We start from the raw sequence: 11,357 nt of genomic DNA, 5'->3' as shown, positions 1-11,357 counted from the left end.
GGAAACTCCAGTGTACGCACACCTATGTCTGTGTGTACATAGAGACCCTGGGCTTTCCCCAAGCTTGGGCACACAGCTGGAGCAGATGGCCTGCTCCAACCTTCTCATGCTCTAGGGCTACCCAGAAAGCTCCAGCATGGCACAGCCTCTTTCCACCAGCTCAGGCCCTGCAGGAACCAAGCTCTGGGGTCTTAAGGGGAGCCTCCGCCTGGGGTCCACAGGGACTGGCCCGGAGAAAGGGAGGTGGCATTATTCTTCATTTCAGGCCCTCATGGTGTAAACAGAAGAAATATGATCTTGCTAACCCAACATGAATGCAAATCATACCGTCAGAGTAATAAAGCACCTGAAACCCCGACACACAAAAGCAACACCATATGTACGAAGACAACCTGCATAAATTATAAATTACATCATAAAAATTGATTGCCTATTTGAACAGTTCAGGAGTGGGGACCTAAGCTGACTTTCGCCCTCCTTGGCTTTGGGCAAAGGTCAGGGAGTGCATTCCCCTCCACAGGTCGCAGGCTGGAGTCACCGGGCCCAGAGTCTCCGGTCCACGCCAAGGTGGGGCCTGGTTGGCGCAGTGCGGGAGGCGGAGAGCGCACTTAGAGCCGCAGCACACGCCGGCTCCTCCGCTGTCGGTGGGGCGCGAAGGGAGGCCCACAGAGCTCGGACGCAGCTGGGGCGCCAATGTCACCGGGGCACTCGGCCCAGGTCTCACAGCCAGAGAGGCCGCCCCTTGACCCAGGCCCTTCCGGGCGGTCCTGGTACTGCTGCCCCGGAAGCCGCTTCCATTTTCTAGCGTGGGCTCAAGGGTCCCTGTGAGCGCCTCCCTCCCCCGGGAGTTGGCCCCGTGATGACCAGGGGGGAGTGCGCGCGCGCGCGGGTGTGCTGGCGCTGGTGCGTGCACGCGCGCGAGCACGTGGTGCTGGTGCCAGTGGCTGTGCGAGTCCCTCACGTCTAAGTCCTCTTTGCCGGGTTTCTTCGCGATGCTGGATCCCAACAGCCAACTGTTCGACCCCATTGTCAGAGCGAAGACGCGACCCGAGGCACGCAGTAAACTTGAGCCCCCAATGTGCACCCGAGTCTGCTCCTCGGTACCCCCCACTCGCGGTGTATCCCTGCCACTGCGGGGAGCCCGCCTCCATTGTCTCCCCACTGCGTAGGGCCCAGTCCGGTCTCTGTCCCCCGCACCCATCCTGCAGTCCACGCTCCCAGCACACTGAGCTCTCCCCACGCACCTCCCACCTCCGCCGCGCGGAGCACCCCGCTCTCCGGTCTCCAGGACGACCCCGTCTGCAGCCCACGTGTGCACCCCAACTTTGAGCTCTACCGAATCTGGCCTCTGGGCTGCTCCGGTTCCCCACACCGCGCAGCCCACCATCAACACCCCGGCCTTCACCTCGAGGCTCCCCCACACCCACGCGTGTCCATGACTCTTGGTCTCCCCCCACACCCTGTCCACCCCCTTCGCCGTCGCGTTCCCGCACACCCTCCATCCCTGTCTGGAACAGGCACGGCCCTGAGCTGCGCGACTTGCTGGGTATGGAAGAGGAAACCCGAGGCCGGGAGAGATCCGGGGAGGCCGCCAGCCCACGAAGAGTCCCTTGTCCTGCCGGGACCGTAGCGCGCCCCGTGGGCCTCGAGGGAGAGAGGCAGCAGGCCGGGTTGCGCCACAGGCCTGGCGGGTCGAGGGCTGCAGGGAGTGGGTGGGGCGGTGGCTCATCCTGTGCGACCTGGCTCCAGGTAATCCGTGGGCATAAGCCCCAAATTGGGGGCCCCCGCCCTTGCGGGCGCGCCCACGCCCGCCGGAGAGCTGCGGCCTGGCTGGGCCAAGGCAAAAGCCTGGGGCAGGGCCTGGCCTGGGAGGCGGACGTGGTGCCGGGCGCCCACCCCCAAACCTTCATCTCTTTATTTCCTGTCACTGGACCCCTCCAGGCCTTTGTCATGCTGGTGACCGGGTCCTCTTAAAGGGCCCGGACCCCCAGCTCGGGGGCCCTCGGCCTCCTGAATGACAATGGCCAAAATGGGATTACACCGATCTGATCCTATTAAGCCTGCCGGGCAGCGGCTGGCCCCCGGGCCTGGGCCTGGCCGCCTCCCACCCCGCCCCCCACCCCGCCCCCTCCTGTTGCCCCTCTCCCCGCCTCCCGACCATGCACCTGGTCTCCAGGGTCTGGCAGAGAGCTGAACGCCATGGGGGTTTGGAAGTGGCCGCCTGACCCCAGGAAGGGAGCGTGGCCCAGGCTCTGAATTACAAAAACCGAGCCCTGCAAGGAAGGAAAAAAGGGAGGGGTGGCCCCCACACCAGCCTGGATGGGCCTCCAAGCAAGCAGAGGTGGGTGCAGTCCAAACCGTCAGAAACCGCTCCTGGTGGTCCTGCCAGGAGGCTTCCAAGGCAGCTCTCCCACCCACCCAGCTATGCAGCTGGCGCCCGGGGTGCTAACAGAAGCAGGAGAGGGGTGTCCCTGTTCCCAGCGTGGGGCCTGCCCTCTCTCATCGCACGGCCCCAGGAGGCAAGGATGAGGCTCTCTTTCTGCAGGTGTAGCAGCCAGAATTGGGCAGGGGACTTGGGCAGAGTCCCTCTTGCAGCAGTGACCGTGGAGAAGGGCCTGGATCTCTCCAAAGCCTGACCCCCTCCACAAGCCTCAGGCTCTGACACCAAGGCCACAGGAACCAAGTTCTTCCCCAGGGTCAGGGGCCAGGAGGGGAGGGGAGAGAGAAGCCAGTGTTGGGAAAAGGTGAGAGGGAGCTTTGAACACCCTTGCTGGGGGGTATGAGATGGGGGTGGGAGGGTGCAGACACTTGACCCTTGTTTCAAGTTTTCCTTTTTTCTTCTCTTAGCAGGCTCCGTCATCTCTATTTGAAATTGGGTAGATCTTGTAGGAGAGGGAGCACGGCAGTGTCAAGGGGCTGAAGGAGGAGTCTGATCCTAATAGCGATCCCCTTAGCCAGCCTTGATCAGACCGCTTCGCTCCCCGGAACCTTTGCTGCTTCACCTGATGAGTGAGCACAGGGGCCACCTTTGGAGACGGCTTGGTTTGGGGGAGGTTAATGATGTAACGTAGGTGGAGTGGATAATAACATCAGAGCCACCAGAGCAGCCTGCTCAGGGCCCAGTGCACAGCTTTGGACTGGGACCACCTGAGTTCCCATCCTTGGGCCACTGACTCTCTGAGCCTCAGTTTCCCCATCAGCAGCAGCTGGGCCAGTGCAAGCAAAGGGTGGTGTGCAGAGCTGGGCACACAGTGAGTGCCCGTCCAGACTAGCCACTGTTTCCATCACTAGCCACCTGGGGCTGGCTCCTCTGCGGATGGCTGAGCAGAGACAAGGGCCCCGAGGCAGTTCCTCCTCTGCAACTCCGTCTTGGTTAGAGTTCGCTGTGTGTGTAGTTCAGGTTCTTCAACAAGAACCGTCCCCCTGCCCAACCCAGCTTTGTCTTGCCACATTTTAAGGCCACGTCATTCAGCTCCATCCTTTGTGGAGATAGTCTGGAGTCAGTAGCCCCCTCTTCACTCACTTGGCAAACAGGTGTCAAGTCCTGCACTGCTGCCCTCAGCCCTCAAGGAGCCCGAGGTCTGTGGGAGGAGTGACCACGGTGCCAAGAGAGGCCTCAGTAGGATGGCTGCTTAGCTCTTTAACCCATGAAGACCATCTCAACTCAGCTTTTCCCCCATAAAACCAAATGGCCTCAATCATCCTCCTGTTCTAGCTTATGAGGCCAACTTTGGTACCCTAGACCCATAGGCAGGGGTTCCAGGGGCCCACGTGATGTCAATCAGGGATCAGGCTCTTAGTCTGTGGCCCCACCTGGCAGGGCTGGTCTTGATGTGTGTGTACATTATGAATAATGCAGTGGTCCCCTTTCAGAAATATCATTCCTAATATTTGCACAGTTCCTCCTTTGCTCAGACTCACCCATCTCCCTGCCGAGGGGCTGGTGGGACTATTTAGAAGCCTGGCAGGAGCCCAAGCATTGTAAAAACTAAAACGAGAATCTAAACCCCATGTTGTCACCACCCTCAGCCAAAGAATCTCTGAGCTGGGCGAGATCCAACCAGACTAATCACTTGGTTTTCCAGTAACACGGGGCCCTCTGCCACCTGGATCCAGAAAGCCGGCCTTAATGTGACCATTCGGAACATTTCTAGTGCCCAAGCAGTCGTTTCACATACATGTTCTGTGATGATTGCTTCTGAGCTGCAGATTATTGATCATTTAAATATGTTTATCAATAGTCTTGAAGTGGATTTCCATTTTCTATGACCACAGCTGGAATTTCTCCCCCAATAATTTTCATATTTCGGCATTTTGAAAGCTATAAATTGCCAGAAAAGAATGATAATCGCCCATCTTTAAATGAGAAATTGTTAATTTGGGATTTATAAAGGACTTTCTCTAATGAATAGTAGTGAAGACAGATTTGTCTTCCCGCCTCATTTTGCAAAGTCACATTTATAAAGTCAGGAGGTTTCCATTCTTCCCTCTAATTACTCTCCCTCCAGAAGGCAGTTCTGCAGTGAACTAGAGGCCTCGGGGACACGGTGGGTGGACGGTGGCAGGGCCCTTGGTCCCGAGAGGCTGGCGGCCACGCAGCTGCTCAGGGCCTGTCTGTGGTTACCCCGCACTACTCTCAGGCAGGGCTGTGGGCACTGGCACATGGCGATTCTTTGTGGTGTGGGACTGCCCATGGCTGTCAGAGGGGTGCCCCAGTTGTGTGACAGCCAAAAGTGCCCCTGAGGACAGCAGAATCGTCCCCAGTTGAGTGTCCTCCGCTGCCACCATGCTAGGCATGGGATACAACTGGTGCCTGTGTGCAGTACACGGCCTCAGGTGCTCAGAGCCAAAGGGGAAGACAGGTAGCTCCAATGTGGGGAGACCAGTGTGCCCAGAGGTTCATGACAAGGGCCTCATCCCCAGCCAGCATGGGCATGAAAGCTGCACAGGGCAGGGTAGCCCTGGGGGGAGGCTGAGATATGAGCAGGCATCGCCCTGCCGGAACCAGGATGGGCCCCTCAGAGCCCCACGGAATGACTTTGCCATGCGAGATCATTGGTGCCTACCTCAGATGCCCCTTGGCTCTGGCATCCCTGCTCCCCGGGGGCCTCATTCTGCCTCTGAAGCTATGGGGGCAACGTTGCACATTCCAACTCAGCAACCACCATCGCCACAGCTGGAGCAGCGGGGGAGGGGCACACACAGACGTGGGCACGTGGGCTTCTGATTGACCCTGAACACAGGGAAGTTCCCCAGGGCCGAGCCCAGCCAGTCCCACCTCGGGGAGCGCCCTCCTTTCTCAGGGCACTGTGCTTTGCAGAGGTTGGACAGTACTTACGTGGTGCAAGGTGCTCTCCCTCAGGCTTAGGACCCTCTGGTATATTTTGGGGGCACGAGGGCCTTCCTAGTGGTCTCCCTGGGTGGCCCAGAGCTTTTGAGGTGACTGTGCTGACCCTGCTCCCCACCTGGCCTTTGGAATGCTTTAAGATGATGAATGAATGCATGCTAAGTGACAGTAAATAATAATAATCCTTCCTCCCCACATTATGTAGCCCCGGCCACCAGACAGAGAAGGAAACAGGGGTTCACAGTCTAATTGGGGGTCATTTAGCTGAGTCCTTGGTGAGGCTGAGTCCACAACTTCCAAGTAACCCAGCACATTGGGCCCTTGGCCTGCTAGCTCCCTGCACTTCCATCGCTTCCGAGGGAGGGGTTGGTTGATGCTTTCTGGAAAGTTTTTCATTGACATGGTTTCTTCTTGGCCAGGTGGCCTTTGTCTTGAAATGCTCATTTAGTAAGATGAGCCCTGGCGTCTGAACCTGTCCAGACACGGATGCTTTGCCCTGACCGCCCTCCCCCTCCCTCCCCCTCCAAGGACAGGTGAACCCAGCTCTGCAGAGACCTTGGAGGAGACTGGAGTCAACAACAAGACCAGCACGTGCTGGGTGGGAGGACAAGGACTGGAAGGATGTCAGCACCTCCCAAATTAATTTGTTAGTTCCATGCAGTCCCCATCAGATCCCAGTGGTTATGCTAGAAACTTGACTGAATGGCTCTAAAGTACATCTGGAAGAACAAATGTATGAATGTAGCCGGGGAGGCTTCAAGGGGAAGCATAACGCGGGGGGTACTTGCTTTAATAGGAGCCATCGCCTAATGGGCATGGGTGAAGGGCACTCTTCCTAGCACTTGACACTTATTAATTAACTGAATCCTTACAACAACCCTAGGAGGTAGGTGTTACCTTTAACCATATGAAATTGCTAGTATTTGATGATTTTGACACCTACAAGACGGCAGTTTTATATTATTGTCATCCACATTTTTGCAGATGAGAAAACCGAGGCACAGAGAGAGAGTAGCAATTGGCCCAAGACCACACAGCCAGGCATTGGTAGATCCAGAACTTAACCCCAGACAGGTTGGCTGCAGGGCCTGTCCCTGCAAGACTATATTATATAATCGACAGATTACATCACTCAGAAATAGACTCTAGAACACATGAAAATTTGATCTATGGTAGGAAAAACTCCACAGATTTGTGGAAAAGGAAGAACCGTTTCCTACATGGTATTTGGGAAAACTGGCTAATTGGGAGGAAAGCTAGAACAGCTCTTACCTCCCACCTCGCCACAGATCAATTACAGATGGATTAAAGTGTTCGATGTATAAAAGGAAATCTTCAAAGCTATGAAAGAGGATTAGCTGAACAATTATCTGCTGAGTGGAGAGGATACAAGGAGAGAACAGCAAGGCCATCTACATAATAAATGGAAGCTTTTGTTCATTAAAAAGATAAAAAACAAAGATATAAGGAACAATGGGGGAAATACTTGTCAGAAACACGGCAAGGTGGATCAGTATGTTTCCACATAAAGAGCTGGAATAAAAGGGAAAGAAAGTTGGGAAAGGGTATGAGGTAGACAATTCGTGGAAGGTGAAAAGCAAACGCAGATATTTATTGGGCACTTATTGCTGGCCAGACACTGTTCTGGGCTTGGGGAGGGAGCTCACCTCCTATAGGGTGAGACGGACACTGAGCCAACCCACACGCAGTGGGTAATGTAATGCCAGGTATTGGGGACGCAGGTGCGTGATGGGCGTGAGGACAAGGCAGGGTGAGGAGGTGAGGAGTGGGAGCTGCTGTTCTCGATGGGGAGGTCAGGGACCACCTTGCTGGGAAGGTGGCTGTTGGGCAACTCCCTGAAAGAATTAGAGGAGCAAGAAGTACACATATCTGGGGAAGAACACCGCAGCAGGGACAGCGAGACTAATGTGATTGGGGCAATCTGGGCAAGGAGGAGATAGAAGAGATGATGAGCTCACAGAGGTGGCCAGGCACTTGACCAAGGAGAAGCTTGGAGTCTCTGGGAAGAATTTTGAATTTTACTTCAAGCAATACAGGAAGCCACTGGAGAGGTTAGAACAGAGGAACACATTTTAAAAAAGTGTTAATAAACATATAAAATTGTTCAAACTCAAAGAGATACAAACTAAAACCAAAATGAAGTGCCAAACATTTTGTAAGAGCAGACACTGATGACACAGCATGGTTAGATGGCCATCATCCACGGCTGGAGGAAGTACCTCTGGTCCTTGAGTGTTCATGGAGCAGCCACCATGAGCCAGACAATCTTTGAGGGGCTGGGGAGACAGCAGCCAACAAGAGAGACAAGGGATCTGTGTTCAGGAGGTTGGGCAAAGATGTGCTCTCCATCTATTTTATATTTGTTAAACAATAAGCAATAGACTTTACTGTCAAAAACAGGAATAGTCTGGTGTTTACAATGAATTGATCATGACCAGTTGCAGATTTCTTTGTTCTTTCTCCACTGTTACTTCCACTGCTTCACTTGACTGGCATTAAAAAAAAAAAAAAAAAAAAAAAAAAAGCTATAGGAAAACTACTATTACTGCTTTTATTCAGCATTGTAACTAGAAGTGCTAACCAAAGCAGTAAGATAAGAAAAGTAAATAAAAGGCACAGGATAAAGAGGGAAAGAGTAAAATCATCTTAATGAAAGATACATTTAAAAGCAACAAAAATAGATGGTACTTAGGAAAAATTACAACATTTCCTTCAGAGAAATTAAAGAACGCCAGACACCATAATCGTGGATAGGAAGATGTAAGGTCATAAGCAAATCGTTTATTTCCAAAGTGGCTTATATGATTCATTAAGATTCTAATCAAAACACTATGAGGATTTTTTAAGGACTTGGCTTAAGAATAGCTTTGAAATATGTGAAGAGGAAGATAAGATGATGAAGGTATAACATACACCATATGAAGCCTTATACAGTTCTGGTAATTAAGAAATTGTAGCGTTGACATGCATTAGGCAAGTTGAACAAGGAAACAGAAGAGAAAGCCCAATACATATACTACATGCATCTATGGAAATTTGATTTATGAGAGTTTTCAATAAATATTGCTGAGGCAGTGGATTATCTTCCCAGGGGGTAAAAAAAAAAATGAAACTGGATGCTTCCCTCACACCTATTTTAAATTAATCACAAATAGATTAAAGACATCAATGTAAAAGACAAAATTGCTTCAACTTTAGAAAAAAAACACAGAAGAATGTATTTTTTAGGGAGAGGATTTCTTACAGGATGTAAAAGCACCCTTCTTCACATGACAGCATAAAAAAGAAGCCACAAACTTGAAGAAAATCTTCGCAAGAAATTGGTATAAAAGATGATAAAAGAACTGCTACTATGGACAAAGGAACAGATTAATCAGTAGAAAATAGGAACAAATAAACAAATAGGCATTTCATAGAGGAGGAAACATGATTGTTCGTTGGCAAGTACATTTATGAGTATATGCGCAACCACATTTGTAATTAGGGAAATTCAAATTAAATGAGATACCATTTTCCATCCATCAGATTGGCAAAGATTAAAAAGTCTGACAGTCCCAAATGAGAGCAAAGATGTGGAGCATCTGGAACTCTCATGCATGGGTGGTGGGGTGTAAACTCGCACAACCAGAAAACGGTTCGTGATATTGTTAAGTCAAACATGTGTATATCTTACCACATTACAAGTGTACTTTTAAGTGGGTATTCTGGTCTCAAATGTGCATGCAATGACTTTCCAAGGAGTTATAAGAAACTGATGGTTTTCAGGCAATCTACCCAGACAAACTTTCAAATGCCCTCTTTTCTACATTTCTCCTTTCACAAGTCACAATTTTCCTACTTGTGGGGCTGGGTGCAGTGGCTCATGTCTGTAATCCTAGCACTCTGGGAGGCTGAGGTGGGAGGATCACTTGAGGTCAGGAGTCGGAGACCAGCCTGAGCAAGAGTGAGACTCCCATCTCCATTAAAAAAAAAAAAAATGACACAAAAATTTTGCCTACTTCCCTTTCCCCACACCCAAATATTTTCTTTGGTGCATCACTGCAGGTTGTGGAAAGTTCTAGAATGTCAGACACAGGTACAGTGAGAGATACCAACGTCAGCATTGAAAAAGTGAATGATGAATGATTGCCTCTTAAATTTATTGCAAGTCAGGTAGTTTTCAATGCACTGTTCTCAATGACATGGAAGAGGAACTGATAGAGTTATCAGCTGGCATCTCATTAAAAATAATGTTTAATAGAGAAATAAGGTCACAGAAAGTTAAAACAAATTAAAAATTCATATTGTCTACGTATTTATATTGCAGAGAATATGAACTTTAAATGACCTTTAAGGAAAAACTATTAGGATAAAATTTTAGGGGAGAATGGAATGAAAATATGATTTCAAGAAAAAAAAAAAACAGGCCGGGCATGGTGGCTCACGCCTGTAATCCTAGCACTCTGGGAGGCTGAGGCGGGCGGATTGCTCAAGGTCAGGAGTTGAGCTGGGGGTGGAATAGTCATGACTTTTCTGGGAAAGGGGTGGAAAATTCCCGGAACTGGGAACCCTCCCCATTTTTAATCCAGTAAGGCAATTTCTGGGGGTTGCCATGGTATTTGTAAACTGTCATGGCAGCGGTGGGTGTGATTTTTACTATGTTAATGAGGGCAGGTCACTTGAGGATACTGCCACCTTACTTGTATGAGTGCTCCAAAGACCCTCTCTCGTGGCCTCGGTCATAGCTCCACTCTGTGGTCTTTCTCCCTCTTTTTGGTTGGTCAGTGCTTGGAGACCTGCTGTCGTAGACCAAACACCTGTCCAGTCCTTGGAAGCCCCCTTGATGTGTCATGTGTTCTTTCTTGGAAGCCCCCTCTGGTCAATGTGTTCCTCCGTTTGTAGACAAAGCATCTCCTGGGGTCATCTGCTCCTCAGTGGAAACCCCTTACACACAGCATCTGTCCCCCTTCCTCCTTGTCCCAACCTAACGGGAGTGAGGGGCACACCCTAGTGATGGCGGAGTGCTGGGCTCAGAGGTCCCCAAGGACTCCAGGAGCAGGGCCACCACGTCGGCCCTGGACGGCAGGCTCCTGAGTTTTGTATGATGAATGACTGAACTTGCATCCAAACTTCTGTCGTGTTGGAACCACCACCGCTGTTGTGCATTTTTCCAGGTCTGGCATCCTGTCTGAAATCTGCCCGACAGAGCAAGTCTGTGAGAGGTCCCCGCCCCACCCCACCCCCACTGCGCGGAGAAATCCAGGCACAAACCCGGGATGTCCAGGGATGAGACCAGCATTCGTACTCTTCAGAGCCTCCCCAGCGACTCCAGAGAGCAGCGACAGTCGGGAGCACGTGATCCACACAGATCAAAGGACGATGGAATCTACTTCTTAGTGTGTCACAGGGAAAGGTTTGGAAGGGACATTTGAGATTGTCAGACTTCAAATGGCAGCTTCCTGATGCACACCAACGTCATCTGGGACTTGGGGCATCGCAAGAGCTGGTCACCACCAGGCCCGAGGACCGGATGCAAACAGGCCAGCGCCGCTCTCGTGCTCCGCAGGACACGCAGGTAGAGGAGCCCAGAGGCTGCGCCCGGCGGGAGCCCCTCCTCCCAGCCATCCTGCGGTCCAGGTGCCGGTGGCCAGTCTGGCTGTGCCTCACCTGGGCAGCTCTGCGTGGCGAGCCCCAGGCTGGGGAGGGCATATTAAGCTTAAGTAGTAATGAGTTCCCTAAGCAGCGAGAGGGCAAAATTGTTCTGCTCGATGTATTACATTTACGGAGCACTCGCTATATGCAAGGGGCTGTTTCGGGAGCTGGGGAAAGCGGCCGGGGTGAGGCGTGCTGAGGGCTCCGCGCGCCGTAGGATGCAGACCTCCACAGGTGACGGCTGAGGTGTGACATAATGTCCACAGTGGGCAGTGCCCTAAAGACAAACCCGGTGGAATAAGGGGAGAGTGCTGGAGGTGGGGGCGGCCAGGGAACGCTTCTCTGGGGATGTGAGCTT

Source organism: Microcebus murinus, chromosome 8, assembly GCF_040939455.1.
Source record: "Microcebus murinus isolate Inina chromosome 8, M.murinus_Inina_mat1.0, whole genome shotgun sequence".
Lineage (NCBI taxonomy): Eukaryota > Metazoa > Chordata > Mammalia > Primates > Cheirogaleidae > Microcebus > Microcebus murinus.
This window is presented reverse-complemented; position numbering follows the sequence as displayed.